A 17,282-nucleotide genomic window follows, 5' to 3' on the forward strand; every position below is an offset into this window, starting at 1 on the left:
GAAAAGTCAAGGCTGACTAAAGAATTTACTGTTTGTTCCAACCAACACCTGAAGACAGGGCCCCTTTTTCCCAGTCCCCGTGGGAGGGTAAAAGCCTCACTTCCATAAGGGCCAGTTAATACTCCCAGGTGGCCTAATCACATTGACATCACCCCCCCACCACCACCACTGCCCCCCTACCCCCACCACTTGCTTTTTGTAATTTTCCACTTTCCTGACTTTGCTCAAGCCCTGACTCCAGCTCTGCACCTCTACATGGATCAGAGTTGAGTTTGGTTTTATACTGAAGTCCTTTTCCCCTACTGCAGTAGTTACTGAACAAAGTCTGTTTTTACTACCTTTAACTAATGTCCAGCATTGTTTTTCTTTTTTTTTAAATTAATTAATTAATTTATTTATCTTTGGCTGTGTTGGGTCTTCGTTTCTGTGCGAGGGCTTTCTCTAGTTGTGGCAAGCGGGGGCCACTCTTCATCACGGTACGCGGGCCTCTCACTATCGCGGCCTCTCTTGTTGCAGAGCACAGGCTCCAGATGCGCAGGCTCAGTAGTTGTGGCTCACGGGTCTAGTTACTCCACGGCATGTGGGATCTTCTCAGACCAGGGCTCGAACCCGTCTCCCCTGCATTGGCAGGCAGATTCTCAACCACTGAGCCACCAAGGAAGCCCCCAGCATTGTTTTTGTTTAGCACATACAGCCCCAAACTTGAAGGAAACCAATTAAATTATGGATGCCTAGAAACTTTTAGCTGACCTCAGAAACATGTCATGGCAATAGTCTCTGAATTAAGTATGGTTGAATGGCCACTGGCCACAGTCATGACAGAGGGTGATTCACAATTCATTCTAGTAAGAGAATTTGAAATAATGCTGTGCTCATCTCAATTATTCTTCCATAAAATGAAAGGATCCAAGAGGGAAGTCTTTTCGAAAGTTGTTTTCGACTGGGTTTTCATGAATATAAGATAGATATTTGGCTCAGTAGTGGCTGTTTAAGTGAAAAAGATCTAGCAGTTTTCAGTGGCCATGAACTCAATACCAGTGTGGTGTGGCAGCTTACAATGATAATGCAATTTAACTGACAAGTAATAAAGGCTTAGGGTGCCTTTAAGGAAGTAGTACATCCATTGTACTTCCTACTGGTCAAGCCACATATAGAATGAAACATGCAATTTCCAGTGCTACATTCTAAGGGGAAATTTGGCAATTAGAACATGTCCTGTAAGATGGAAACAGATGAGTATTAACCCATGATATGTACATGGCTCTGAATAATTTATGACTCACTGAAATTAATGAATGAGAGGTGCCCTGTCATTTGCAATGTAACTGAGAAAATTTTTTTTGTGGACTCAGATTGAGCTGTCTCTAAGAGCTGATTTTTGCTCTTGGGAGACATGTGGGCATAATCTGGTAGAACTCTCAGAAGCAGTGAGGATCATGAGGTTGAAGAAGCAAAGCTCACTGAAGGTCATACTTCCTGGTACTTATCTACCTGGAGTCTTTATTTATTTATTTATTTTTTGTGTGTGTGGTACGCGGGCCTCTCACTGTTGTGGCCTCTCCCATTGCGGAACACAGGCTCCGGACACGCAGGCTCAGCGGCCATGGCTCACGGGCCCAGCCGCTCCACGGCATGTGGGATCTTCCCAGACCGGGGCACGAACCCGCGTCCCCTACATCGGCAGGCGGATTCTCAACCACTGCGCCACCAGGGAAGCCCTACCTGGAGTCTTTAAAACTCAGCCTTTAGGGACTTCCCCGGAGGTCCAGTGGTAAAGACTCTGCGCTCCCAATGCAGGGGGCACAAGTTCGGTCCCTGGTCAGGGAACTAAGATCCCGCATACATGCTGCATGCACAGTGCAGCCTAAATAAATAAATTAAATTAAATTAAATACAGCCTTTAGGCACTATTTTCTCCTGCACAGGTGCTGTGGATTCTCTTTCTGCCTCAGCTTAGTGCCCCCAACTGCCTGATACCACTCCAGTGCCATAAGCCTAGATAGATTCTGTTGAGACTGGCTATTGACATGGAGAATTAGAAAATGTGGAAGCAGTGATAATGAACCGCCACAATCAAGCTGCCTTGGTACATGCTTGTGCTCTGGGTATTCCTGTTGCCCTGTCATCCTTGCAACCCCTGTCCCCCGGCCCCAATCTTCTGTGTGATGTCCGGCAGTAGTGTCTTTCTACCCCGCTCACCCTCGTGTGCTGATTCCCGGCTCCCTCAGACTTCTGCTTCCTCTGTGCTCTCTGTTGGTTGCCCTTTGGCTTACTCTACCCACTGATTCTGGCAAACATCCACTGCTCTTGCTCTTGACTTCGCATCTTTTCCAGCATTTACTTTTTCAGATTCTTAGCTAATTTGAAAGAATGTGGCAATTTTATGAGGGGGTAGAAAAATAACTTCTGGGTTTCCCTGGTGGCGCAGTGGTTGAGAGTCCACCTGCCAATGCTGGGGACACAGGTTCGTGCCCCAGTCCGAGAAGATCCCATATGCCGCGGAGCGGCTGGGCCCGTGAGCCATGGCCACTGAGCCTGCGCGTCCGGAGCCTGTGCTCCACAACTGGAGAGGCCTCAACAGTGAGAGGCCCGCGTACAGCAAAAAATAAAAATTAATTAATTAATTAATTAACTTCTGTATACTTTTGCATGCTGAGATTTAATCTTTTTTTTTTTTTAAGTGGCTTCCTCCTTCCTGCCTCATAGCCCAAGGGTTAAATGCATAATCTCTGGGGTCAGATGTGTAGGTTCGAATCCTGGGCCTGCCTCTAACAGGCTATATTAACTTGGGGAAGTTCTTTTTTTTTTTTTTTTTTTTTTTTTTGCGGTACCCGGGCCTTTCATGGTTGTGGAGCACAGGCTCCGGACGCGCAGGCTCAGCGGCCATGGCTCACTGGCCTAGTTTCTCCACAGCACGCGGGATCCTCCCGGACCGGGGCATGAACGCGTGTCCCCTGCATCGGCAGGCGTATGGTTACCAGGGGGGAAAATGGGGTAAGAGGGAGGGATAAATTGGGAGACTGGGATTGACATATACACACTACTATATGAAAAAAAAAGATAACGAATAAGGACCTGCTGTATAGAACAGGGAACTTTTCTCAACATTCTGTAATGGCCTATATGGGAAAAGAATCTTAAAAAAGAGTGGATATATGTATATGCATAACTGATTCACTTTGCTGTACAGCAGAAACTAACACAACTTTGTAAATCAACTATACTCCAATAAAAATTTTTTAAAAACCTATCTACTGCATAGATTAAATGGGGTAATGTAAGTAAGTTCTCACAAGTTATCCGGTATATAGTAAGCCTCAAAAATGAAAGTTATTATTGTTGCTTATAGCACTTATAACTATATACCATATAATTTTATGTGTCTAGGTACTATAACACTTAGAATTATTTTAAAATACCCCTTTAACATTCCTCCTCAAATTTCTCTAGTTCTGCATTGTTGATGTTTATTAGGAGATTGAATAACAAATTGTAGAAAAATTAAATTGCTAGTCAAGTGGAATATTTACAGGTAACATATGGTACTGGCTTTAGCTTAGGAATCTGATCTTAGAAATTAAATTTGATTTTTTTTTTTTTTTTACATTACATTATCCTAGAAGCAAAGTGGGCCAACTGCCCATAATATCTGGGCAACAAAACCAAGTTCAATGAAAATTTTTTCACTCCTGGACCTTTGTATTATTTGAGTTAGTAATTCGATATTAACTTGCACAGTATCCTCATAGGCATGAATTGAATTAATTCAAGGCTTTTTCGCAAAAGAACCAAACCTCATAATTTTATCTGGTCATTATCTAGAATATGATGGTTTTTAAATGTTGGGTCACAGACATTTCTAATGTATAGAAATTCCATTTGGGAATTCAGAAACCTATCTGTTTGTTCCTTTTAATATTGGTGTGCCCTAGCCAATGGCTCTTTAAATAATATTATTGCTCAGTACTTTTCCTTCTTAAAAAGTGTCTGGTCTTCAGACCAGCTAAAATCAGGAAAACATGAGGAAGAGAAGTCAAAGTTGTCCCCCAGTGAGGACAGCAAGAAGATGGAATTGAAGCTGAGTAAAGAAACAGGCGGAGGGGAGAAAACAAATAAGAAGACGAAAGACCGTTCCTTTGGTGCAATCTGGGATTCGGTGTCAGCTGTGAACTCGGAGAAGACTCAGAACGGAGTGAGCAGCTCAGGCTGCCTGTTTCATGGCTCTGGAGGAGAGGAAAAGGAATGCTACCAGTTGCAAGGCGCCCAACAAACACAAATTCTAGCGTGGGGGGCAGGTGAAGAACTCCTTGTCCCTAAGAAAAATTTCCACAAAGACCCTTTATATTCAACAAAGAGATGACTAAGCCCGAGGCCCTGGAAGGGCTGGTGGGCAGCATCACCTGAACGGTGCCGGGAAGGAAATGGTGTGTGCAGCCCGAGGTGGTTAGGTCTTGTTTCATCACTTCAGAAATAAGAGAAAAAGGATTCCTTCTGTAAGAGAGCATTTAACCCACTGCATTCCATCCCCTCGCTGTGCTCCCGTCACACACAAAACTTCTCTGTACCAGTGATGTCCGTGGAGCTTCTGCTTGTGACTGACTTCGGCTGGAGAGAGAGTGCCAGAGGAGAGGGGAGAGATGACGATTGTGGCATCTTTGCCCCAGCTGATGCCTTAGCCCCAGCCTGGGGGTGGGGGTGGGGGAGGAGTGGTAACTAGAAACTTAGAGAATGTTTCCAGAACAATTTTGGCCAAGGAATGAGTGCCAGGTACTGACAGAATTCGTAAGATTCTGAGTGAAGGTAGAAGCCAGAAGCTGGAAGCGTAGAAAGGACTCTGGATGTAATCAGATCGGGTTAAGGGCCCAGTGACCGAGTGTTGCAGGGAATTAGAGAAAGGGCCTTTCTCCCCTCCTCTGCATAAACCACACCCACACCCCAAGAATATAGCACTTTGGGCATGAACGCTGATGTTCTCACCTCAGACAGTGGCTCCTGGCAGTGGTAGGCAAGTCAGATGGCAGCGAGGCAAAGACATGAGTAAGTGCAGGCCAACAGAAGGGCGTGGTGGACGCCATGTGGTAACTGTGTCTGACAGACAGATGGGTCTGCAGGCAAATGTGAAGCACATCTTCGGGGGGGGGTCTCCAAAATAAATAGGGACAATTTGAGAGAGGGGATGCTAAGTTACTGTTTGAGAAGATGGAGTGCTGCCACAGGAACTTCCACGGACTGGTGAGGCCAGATTAGATCAGGTTTACTTTCAAATAATGAAACAGCAGTCAAATATCCCATATAGCTCTGCCACCATTTCAAAAAATAAAGGAAAAAAAATAGAAGAGGGGGAAGGCACCTCAAATGTACTCATGAAATTAATGTAAGGTTAACTCTCTTCATGCTGAATGATACAAAAATGCCAATACCATTGTTTACAAAAGCCCCCGAGGCAATTGCCTATCATTTTTAATTTTGAAAAGTAAAGAAGGATTAATGATACAAAGTTGTACCCAGACAATACAAATTACAAATGGAAGCATTGCCATAATTTGCTTTATGAAGAGCTCAGTCAGCTACCCTGAGGTTGCATCCACAGTTTAGATCCTAACACCTAATCTCCATCTTCCCTTCCTGCTTCTCATCTTCTGCATCTCTGAAAGGCTCAGACAGGACCTTCTGTGCCAATGTTAGCTAGTCACAATTAAGTTCCAGAAAATTAATATGGAGTTTAAATTGGGGTGGCCGCTTCTCAGAGATAAAACAAGAGACCATCAAACTCATCAGAACATCTGGGAATGCTTAGCTGAAGGATGGATTTTCATAAAGTTTTATTACTAAATGCAAGGTCTGCACCTTTATTCTTCAACTTGAAGCCTCAATTAATTGGAATCGGTAGACCGTTCAGATGAAATGATATTTCTGGTTAATCAATCATTTCTTTTAAAAAGTCAGTACTTCATCAATATCTTTCCTAATACTTTACAAGTCAACTGCTCTGCTTGAAGAGGACCAATTCCATTCCAACATTACTGATATTATGTTGATTATTACAGACCTTGAAATGCCTCTGCTTCATAATTCTGAACTATCACTTCCTATCTTTCCAGTACCAAACATACTGTTTTCATTCATTCATCAATCCATTTGATAAATATCAACTGAATGCCTACTATGTGCCAAGTGTTCTTCTAGAGGCTGCGGGCATAACAGAGAACAAAACAGACAAACATATCTTTCATGGAGATTAAATTTTAATACAATGTTATATGTATAAGGAATAGGAGGTTGGGTTGACTTAACTTATACACGGACATACCCTTGTAGTTGATTTTTGATTAATCACTGAGGTCAGCTAGCTTTATGTTATTTGATGTTTTCTCAGGAAGTTTGTATTTCTAATCTATTTAAATCATGGTTTCAGGGAGTTGAGTTCTGGCTAGTGAAGGTGTTTTCCACTGTATTCTCTTGATTGAGTACAATGACATAGAAAAACCAAATATAGTAGAAAGAATGTTGAATCTCGAAATTCTTTTAAACCTAGAACTTCTTAAACCTCCTCAGCTTAATTTATCCCCTCTCCTGAAAAAAAAAAAAAAAAAAGTAAAACAACTCAACTTTTTATCAGTGCTAAACAGAAGACAGACCATCATTAGCCATCATTCCAACCCTTCTGCGATCTTAGTCCTGTCACAAGAAACATCCTGTAATTTCCCCCCTTCAAAATCAGAACTGAATCCAAGAAGATCCGTGCAGAACTGGATGCTAATAATAGTCCACTCCCACTGACAACAGAAAGGCTGAAGGCTTCACAAACCTTTTCAGAGAACAGTTTGATGTAATTTTGAAATCACAAATGGTTCTGTTTCTCTACGCAGGCATTTTTCAGAGCAGTGAGCTCAGTTAGAAATCCTAAAACTAAAGAGAGCCAGTGAAACTTGAAGCTCGTTCAGAAAAGAGCAGCTGAAATGACTGAAAGCTTGGAAGAGCCTCCTAGTGAGGAACCTGTTAGAGGAAATGAATTTATTTCTTTGACTTAGCTGGGTAAGAAAGAGAGGGCTTGGAATTCAAAGGTGCATGGTAGTGAGTCACTATAATAATAGATCTAAGCGCTTGTTAAGAGAGCTATAATACTACCTTGAGTGCTTTATACGTATTATCTTTTTTAAGCCTTTTAGTAACTCAGGGGCAGATGTTATTGCTATTATTCCCATTGCACAGTTGAGGAAGACTGAGGCTTAAGTAACTTGCACACAGCCACACAGCTAGTAATGGAAGAGCTGGAACTTGAATGCAAGCTGCCTCCAGAGCCTCAGCTCTTCATCAGTACACCACGCTGCCTTACGAGCAGAAACATTCAGTTGTCTGAAAGGATGTGAAAAAAACGAGGCCATATAAACAAATGTGATTTTGATACTTATCACTCCAGAGATTGTAAATGGAAATGGAATGTCTCATTGGGATGGAGGGAGTTCAGGTCTGCCTGAAAACCAAATGCTAAGTTAAAATGGCTTTGAGGTCTCTTTCTTTCTCGTCATGATTGAAAAGATGGTTTTTACTCATTATACTATTTGAAAAACAGTTGACATAAAGAAAATTAACATTTTGATTAAATAACATATCTGATATATTGGGAGTGTTAATTATCCAATTAGAGAGGAGAGTGAACTTTTTCCCAATTAAGGAAATGTGGAATACCTGTAACCGCTGTACTCTAAAATTATAATAGGTAAGTGTTCATGTCTTGATGATTCCGTATCTGTAAAAAGGTGGGCAGAATATACCTATAAAAACTTCTCTGGTTTGTCTGGGGGTGGAATTCCTAAATATATTTTGCTTTAATGCCTCATAGAAAGCCCCTCAAGGAAATCGACATAAACCTTTCAAGAAATCTAAGATGACAATGTGCTCGTGTTTCCTGAAATATGCTCTGTGGAACACTAATTATATGTGATGCACTCAAAAATGGATTCCATGGTCAAAGTAAAGATTCACTACCACAAATTAAAGATTCACAGTATCATATTCAAGACTCAGAGTAGTTTAGCAATAAAGATACCGATTTAACTTGGTTTGACCAACATTCCCCAAATGTATTGCCTACAGAACCATTTAAATTTTTTCAACACCTATAAACCTCCCATTGAACCAGTGTTTAACTGAACATACTACAGTAGATTGTTTAAAACTCACACTCTTGTGATTTTCACTACTTGAAATTACATGGTACTTTTGTTACTTGCATTTTCCACTTAGCCATCTTAGAATGTACACCCCGTGAGGCAGGGATTCGTTTGTCTACAGATCCCTCACTGGTACATATTCTTATGTTACGATAACTTTTGCTTCCCTAAGCATCCTGATGACTGTGGAATCTCTGATAATGATTCCTAGGAAAATGAGGACCCCAGAGCCCACTACGTGCTGTGGCAGGCAGTGAGGATATTGTTTGAATAGACCAGATGTGGTTCCTGCTGAGGCAGAGCTAATATTTTCATGAGGGAAATGGACTGTCAGATAACTCAACAAGCAATGAGAGACAATATTTTACATTGTAAAGTTTTAAGTTACTGAATTAGGTCCATCTCAATCTCATGTATTTTTTAGTCGGTATGAGTTGTCCCTTGCATGCTTACCCCCTGGACACCTGCAAGAGGCAGGTATGGGGCAGTGTTGTGCTGGAAAACAACCAGCTGTGGGAGAAGGGATTGGATTTATAGCATCTGCAGATTTCCATGATGTAAATACTCCCATCATGTCAGATTTCAAGTTACCAAGGTGATGTCAAGCCACTTCCTGGAAATTTAACCACCTACTCTCATGAGCAGCATATCACTAATTCTAGGTTTCAAGGCAAATTCAGCAGCATTTTTATCATCACAGACTTTTGGATTTCAAAAGCTAAAAGAAAAAATGTTTGAAAATTAGAGAAAAACTAACTTTCCAGAATTTTTCCTCTGTCTTTCATTCATTCACTCATTCATTCTTTCCTTCCTTCCTTCCTCCTTTCCTTCTCCAAGTAAGGATGCTAAAAAACAAATGACCTTCTACAATCACCATCATTTCATAAAAGAAAGCATATTTTAATAACAAAAAAGTGAGAATGACATAACTTCAGAATTTTAAAATATCCTTTAAATTTAATGAATCTTGCTCTATGAAAATTTTACTACCTTACTTATTTTTATAATTTTGTTATGAACTAGGGAGATTTTGGTGTATCCATTAGGATTTTTTTACTACAAGTGACAAAAAACCTGGCAGTGACTTAATAGCTCAGGGTCATTTTCTGACAAATCAAGCGGTCTAGAAGTAAATGGTTGCTGGCAGTAGTTCAACTGCCAGCAACCATTTACTGGTTGCTGGCAGTTGATGCTATTAGATGCTATGATGCTATTAGACACCTACCGTTTCCTTAGCTTTCCTTTCCACCATCTGCAAATTGTAGACTCTTTTCAGGCCTATAACCTCATAGTCATCAGATGGCTGCTGTACTTCCAAGAAGGTAAAGTGAAAAGGGAACAAGGCCTTGTGGTTTGAATTGTGTCCACCAAAAAGTGTGATGAAGTCCTAACCCTGTGGATATGACCATATTTGGAAATAGGGCCTTTGAAGATGTAATTAATTAAGAGAGGTCATTCTGAATTAGGGTGGTCCCAATCCAATAACTGACCTTGTAAGAAGAGAAAACAGAGACAGACTCAGAGAGGAAATGCAAAGAATACATGGAAAGAAGATGCTCACTTGAAGACGGAGGCAGAGGAAGCTACAAACCAAGGAACGGCAACCATCAGAGATGAGAAAAAGACAAGGCAGAAGTCTTCCGTAGAGCCTTGATTTCAGACTGATAACCTCCAGAACTGTGCGGGAATATGTATATGTTGTTTTAAGCTGACCAGTTTGTGGCATTTTGTTATAACAGCTGTAGGAAACTTATCACAAACATCATCACAAAACCTTATCTTAGGTGGTCTCCAGATTTCCTTTTACATTCCATTGGCCAGATGTGGGTCAGATGTCTAAACTTAGAACAATCAATGGCCAAGGAGAAGTGGATTTCCATGACTGGTTTGGACCTAATTCATCGTTGTGCCTGGGGTAGGGACAATTCTCCCTGTGACCAAGGGATCTCTACCCACCATCTAAACACACAAGAAGAAGGGGAAATGGCTTAGGGGAGGCAATGGGAAGCAAATATGAAGATGGATGGTTTTGTTGCTCTGCAGCTGGCATGTTAGCAGTGCTGCCCCAATTAATGGGGCACATTCACATTCTTCAGAAGCCCTCAGAAATTTAGGTAAAGGAGGGGGGAGTCAAGATGGTGGAGTAGGAAGACCCTGAACTCACATCCTCCCAAGAGCAAACCAAAATCACAACCTCTTACAGAGCAACTGTCTATGAGAACAACTTGAAGACTAGCAGAAAAGATTTTCCACAGCTAAGCATATAAAGAAGGAGCCACAACAAGATGAGTAGGAGGAGCAGACACATGATCTAGTCAGGACCCATGTCCCCAGGTCATTGACCCACAAATAGGAGGAAAATCATGACTGTAGAAATTCGCCCCAAGGACCAAGAGATCCAAGTGCCACATTGGGCATCTCAGCCCAGGAATCCAGCACTGGGAAGATAAGCCCCCAGAAAGTCGGGCTTTGAAAACAAACTGAGCTTACTTTGGAAGAACTACAGGGCTATAGGAAACTTCACTCTTAGATAGTGTATGCAAAATCTTACATGCTCTGAGTCCCAGCACAGAGGTAGTAGTTTGAAAGGCGCCTGGATCAGACCTTGCTGATCTTGGCGAGCATCTTGGAGAGGCAGGTGGCAGCTGGGACTCCTCCTGGAGACTGAGACTCTGACAGCAGCCATTTTTGACCTCTTGTTCTTCCGTGCTGACACCAGTGCTGGCAAGGACCATTTTGGAATCCTCCCTCTAGCCTACTAGCACTAAGGACTTGCCCTGCTCATCAGCAAGCCTGCAGCAGCCACAAACTGTCAAGCCACACAGTAAGCCACCTAGGGAACCAGCCCATCCACTAGCAAACCCACAGTAGCTGTGTGTAGCCAGGCCACACTGCCAGGCAGGTCAGCAATCAGCACCGCCACAACGGAAGGGCACATGCAGCCCACAAAGGGGATACCCATGGAGCATCTAGCTCCATTGGACAAGGGGAGTGTGCTGCTGGGCCCAATAGGACCTCTCCTACATAAGGCCCCTTATTCAAGGTCAAGGGATGAAACGGACCTACCGAATACACAGAAATAAAATAAAAGACTAGGCAAAATTGGGAGACAGAGGAATATGTTTCAAACAAAGGAATAAGACAAAACCTCAGACAAAGACAAGAAATCTACCCAATATATTAAGGGTAATGATCATAAAGATGCTCACCATTTTCAGGAGAAGCATGGATGAACACAGTAAAAACTTCAAAGAAGAGTTAGAAAATATAAAAAAGAACAAATCAGAGCTGAGGAATACAATAATGAAAACAATACAAAAAAACTACAGGGAATCAAAGTAGATTAGATTATACAGAAGAATGGACCAGTGATCTGGAAGACAGAGTAGTGGAAATCAACCAAGCTGAAAAGAAATAAAAGAAATTTAAAAAATAAGAGTACTTGAAGGGACCTCTGGGACAACATCAGCCACACTAACATTTGCATTATGGGGGTCCCAGAAGGAGAAGAGAAACATAAAAGGGCAGAGAATTTATTTGAAGAAATAATAGCTGAAAACTTCCCTAATCTGGGGAAAGAAACAGACAATGAGGTCCAGGAAGCAAGAGTCCCAAACAAGATGAGCCCAAAGAGGACCACACCAAGACACTTTGTAATTAAAATGTCATATTGAAGATAAGAGAGACTTTTAAAAGCAGCAAGAGAAAGCAACAAGTTTCAAACAAGGGAACTCCTGTAAGACCATTGGCTGGCTTTTCAGCAGAAACATTGTAGGCCAGAAGGGAGTGGCACAATACATTCCAAGTGATGAGAGGAAAGAGCCTAAACCAATAATACTCTACCTAGCAAGGTTATCCTTCGGAATTGAAGGAGACGTAAAGAGTTTTATCAACAAGCAGAAGCTAAAAGAGTTCAACACCACTAAACCAGCCTTATAAGAAGTGTTAAAGGAACTTCTCTAGGCACAAAAGAAAAGGACACAATTAGAAGTAAGAAAATTATGAAAGGAAAAACCTCATTGGTAAAGGCAAACATATAGTAAAGATAGTGGATCAATGACTTATAAAGCTAATAGGAAGGTTAAGAGACAAAAGTAGTAAAATCATCGATATCTACAATAAGTTAAGGGATATAGAAAAATAAAAAGATGTAAAATATGATGTCAGAAACAAGGCATGGTGGGAGGGACTAAAAATGTAGAGCTGTTAGAATGTGTTCAACTTAAGAGATCATCAATTTAAAGTAAATTATCTATCATCTATATATCCATCATCTATCTATCATCTATCTATCTATATATCTATCTATCATCTATCATCTATCTATATATCTATCATCTATCATCTATCTATCATCTATCTATCATCTATCTATCTATCTATCTAAGTTCTTATACATGAACCTCATGGTAACCACAAATCAAAAACCTACAAAGATAAACAAAACAATAAAGAGAACAGAATCCAAATGTAACACTAAAGATAGTTATCAAATCATAAGGAAAGAGAACTAGAAAAGAATAAAGGAAAAAAGAAGAACTACAAGAACAGCCAAAAACCAATTAATAAAATGGCAATAAGTACATATCTATCAATAATTACTTTAAATGTAACTGGAATAAATGCTCCAATCAAAAGACACAGAATGGCTAAAAAAATTAGAAAAAAAATGAGACCCATATATATGCTGCCTGTAAGAGACTCACTTCAGATCTGAAGACACACAGACAGAAAGTGAGGAGATGCAGAAAGATATTCCATGTAAATAAAAATAAAAAGAAACCTGGGGTAGCAATACTTATATCAGACAGAATAGACTTTAAAACAAAGATTGTAACAAGAGAGAAAGAAGGGTATTACATAATGACAAAGGGATCAATCCAACAAGAACATATAACACTTGAAAAAAGATATGCACCCATATCTGAAAAGGAGTTAATATCCAGAATATAGAAAGAACTCATACAACTCAACAACAAATAAACCAGAAATATAATTTTTAAATGGGCAGAGGATAGACATTTTTCCAAAGAAGGCATATAGATGGACAGCAGGCACATGAAAAGATAGTCAACATCACTAATCATGAGGGAAATGCAAATCAAAATCACAATGAGATATCACCTCACACCAGTCAGAATGGCTATCATCAAAAAGACAACAAATAACAAGTATTGGTGAAGATGTGGAGAAAAGGGAACTCTCACTGTTGGTGGGTTGTACGTTGATGCAGCCACTATGGAAAATAGTAAGGAGATTCCTCAAAAAATTCAAAATACAACTATCCTATGATCCAACTATCCATTTTCACTTCTGCGTATTCTCTGAAGGAAACAAAACCCTAATTCAAAAAGATACATGCACCCCTATGGTCATTGCAGCATTATTGACAATTGCCAAGATATGGAAGCAACCTAAGTGTCCGTGAATAGGTGAATGGATAAAGAAGATGTCACACACACACACACACACACACACACACACACAATGGAATCTTAGCTATAAAAAAGAATAAAATTTTGCAATTTTGCCATTTGCAACAACATGGATGAATCTAGAGGGTATTATGGTGAGTGAAATAACTCAGAGAAAGACAAACACCGTGCGATCTCACTTATATGTGGAATCTAAAAAACAAAACAAAATGAAAACAGACTCATAAGAATACAGAGGGGAGGTGGTTTTGCCAGAGGGGAGGTTGAGGATGGGGAGCTAAATAGGTGAAAGGAATTAAGAGGTACAAACTTTTAGTTGTAAAATAAATGTCACCGGGATATATCGTATGGCATAGAGAATGTTGTCAGTGGTACTATAATAGCTTTTTGTGGGGACAGATGTTTACTAGACTTACTGTGGTGATCATCTCATAATGTATTTAAATGTCAAATCACCATGTCGTACGCTGAAACGAACATAATACTGTATATCAACTGTATTTCAATAAGAAAGGAAGGGAGGATGGAAGGAAGAAAAATTTAGCTAAGGGATCTAGTTATATGGTTCCAGGTAAGAAGTTAGAAAAGTGAGGGGCAGTGTTCACAGGGAGAGACCATGGAAGCTCATGGAAAACCAAGAGAGGGATGGAAATTTTCAAGAAAAGCGAGTGTCAGGGAACTGGAAATCTCAGGGAGAAAAGGCAGGTGAAATGATCTGGTACTAATAAAAATCCCCCATCCCTACTCCAAGGGAATTATTAAGCCAGTTTCAAAAAGAGAGAGAATAAGGGAGAGAGAAACAGAGATGTCATTTTAACTGTAGGCAGTATCATATAGTGAAACAAATTTTTCATCTTCATTCAGTGACAAGTTTAAACAGTTAAACCCAGCACTAAACAGTAAAATGTTTAAAAATTCATGTTTTAAAATCTATTTTTTTCACAGTTAAGACAGAGACTAAAGATGCTCAGGAATTTAGCTCTGAGAACCAGAGGCATTAGGGAAGTAGCTGTCTGAGCATTCTGTCTCCCAGGCAACCCCCTGGAATTGCTCTTAAACATTAAGTTGGCTTCATTGAAGGCATATCTGGGAACTATAGACCATCATATGGGGGCCAAGTCTTGTAAAGACTGTGGCTTTATGGGTTACACTCCCACTGGCCCCGTCGGCCACCTCTTCTACCTGGACCTATCCTTTATCCCACCTGCTCCAAGGATAGGATTTCGATTGGTCAACTGGATCTACCTGCATCCTCCTGACTATCCCAAACTCTTTGACCCATGGCTGCTTTATTTATTCCCACAGTTTGCTCTGCCTTGGAGCACCTCCTTGTCCTTTGTGTCCCCTGTCTTCCCCAGACATACATGTCATAGCACCAGAGTACTTTGTGGCATTTATTAAATTAAATGTCTGTTTTCCCTTACTAAATAAGGACTTTGGAAGCAATAGCCATGCCTCAGTGATCTTTGTGTTCCCAGCATCTAACACAGTGGGGGATCTATTAAATGTTGGATGAATAAAAAAGTTTTCAAAGGCTAATCCCGAGGGAAACAGATCATGTTATAAATTCCTCAGCTGGAACCCATAGGAATCAGTGATGTTCCATGCAAAAGCCTTATAGGGATAGGAATCCAGAGTGTTGACCTCAGGTCTTCTTGGTCTATTGAAAAGTGTGGGATATACTGTGAGCCTAAAGACAAATATCCTTTGAACTAATCTGATTTATTTCTATGAAATTCTTTGCTTAGGTGTTGTGAGCTCTGTTTCTAATGTGCAAATTCTGCTTTCCTTAGAAATTGAAAGGGGCTTGAGACATTTCTTAGGCAGTTTCAAGATGCAACTGCTTGTGAGAGTTAAGGACTTCCTTTTCTGACTGTGTACTAGAAAAGTTAGCAGTTAGAGGTGAGAGTGGCAGAGCCTTGCCGATATGAACATAATATAGAAACTCATCATCCAAATTGAAACGTAAAACATTAGCAGTAGCCATCCAGTTCCACTGAGGTGTTGGAATGGGCTGAGGAGGAAGGGATTTTGGATGAAAGTGAAAAGAAGTGCAGAGGACCATTGGAAACATACTCATTTTATATTTTCTCTCTAAGAATAGACTTGCTGCTGGTAAAATGGACTTTTTCTAGCCCCGGTTATACAATTGCTGGATTTAGATGCCAGATTCGTGTTGCTTCTTATTGCAGAATGCCTCTGTGTTGCATTTTGCCTCGTTTTCATTTCTGCCATTTATTAGGTCACTGAATTTTCTCTCCGTGTTTATTCACAATATCAGAAAGACATGGGGGGAGAATCCACTTATCTTATCTCTGCTGTTCTTTTACATTTCGTCTTATATTTGATCATTTTTATCTTCTCTTCTTTCTTCCACTTTATTGCTCACATCATTCGTTTCCTACTCTAGGTCTGGAAGTGACCTTAAGAGGTTACTTAAGCAGAAGAGCATTAACTATGTCTTCAGACTTTCAGAGATGGGCTGCCACTACTCCATGGGGTGCCTTTGTGTGAGGTGGGAAAAGGCATCCCTTCATCTGGGCTGATGCAGCCCACACTCGGGTGCACGGCTTAGTGAGCCCAGGACAGACTGATTTCAGGACCAACTCTATTATTCACTCGTGTGACATGAACAACCAGCCCTACCGGAAGGTGCAAAGCTGTTCAGAAAAGAAGAGTCCACAGTCTTGCTTAAATAAACCATTATAGTGACCATTATTCTCATGATGAAAATACTCTTCTTTAAAGTCCTCTTAAGGGATGAATAACCTTGGACACATTTATTTCTTCAATTTTCAGTAGTTTACAGGTCCTTAAACACTACTCAAGGTTACATCATGGCTTTCTGATGCCAGTAGCATCAAATCCAAACACCATGATCTAATTTGCTAGGCCATCTCTTCTTTTTTTTTTTTTTTTTTTTTTTTTTTGCGGTACGCGGGCCTCTCACTGTTGTGGCCTCTCCCGTTGCGGAGCACAGGCTCCAGACGCGCAGGCTCAGCGGCCATGGCTCACGGGCCCAGCCGCTCCGCGGCACGTGGGATCTTCCCGGACCGGGGCACGAACCCGTGTCCCCTGCATCGGCAGGCGGACTCTCAACCACTGCGCCACCAGGGAAGCCCCATCTCTTCTTTTTAGTGCTACATTATCATCCCACATTTTGTCTTCATTTCAGCAAACAATTAATGAGCATGGACTATGACTCAAACTCTTGAATCCCGTCTTTTGTTCCTCTCCAGCTTGGCATTTTCACTTCAGCTAGCCCTACGACAAAATAGGCATCCTTGAAATCTCCAAACAGAAGGCTCCTGAGCTGTTTGGCAAGCCCTGGGCATAACTTTCTGCTGCTTCAGACCTGGAATCCACAGAAAAGAACTCATGGGTCAGTTCCTCCAGCCCTGCCTGGCATTTCTCTTGGTCACCCTCACCCTCCGCCCCACAAACCCACACGCCCGCTTCAATACAATGTGCTCAGAATCCTGCTTGAAGTGCATAAGCACCGCACTTGAAGTGCACTAGTTCAAAGTCATTTGAGGGGATCTCTAGGTACAAACTCCACACAGAAAATCAATGGTAAGTCTTTATTCACACAGTAGTGTGTTATTTAGAAAACCCTTTCATATGCATTAGTTCTCTACACAGACTTACCAATATTTGTCATCTGGTCTTCGCG

General features: G+C 41.1%; 1 protein-coding gene across 10 annotated transcripts in view; it reads left to right on the forward strand.

Annotated features, from left to right (window-relative positions):
* The window catches only part of PCED1B (PC-esterase domain containing 1B), a 275,588-nt gene that overhangs the window by 76,016 nt on the left and 182,290 nt on the right, over positions 1-17,282 (forward strand). The window contains exon 3 of one of the 10 annotated variants that reach the window (XR_010835799.1): positions 16,849-16,991. The exons of the other annotated variants lie outside the window; for them this stretch is intronic. The gene's annotated coding sequence lies outside the window, so the exon portion shown is untranslated. Of the gene's footprint in view, positions 1-16,848; positions 16,992-17,282 lie in introns of those variants that run through there. 10 annotated transcript variants of the gene reach the window in all.

This window comes from Kogia breviceps, chromosome 12 (genome assembly GCF_026419965.1).
Source record: "Kogia breviceps isolate mKogBre1 chromosome 12, mKogBre1 haplotype 1, whole genome shotgun sequence".
NCBI lineage: Eukaryota > Metazoa > Chordata > Mammalia > Artiodactyla > Physeteridae > Kogia > Kogia breviceps.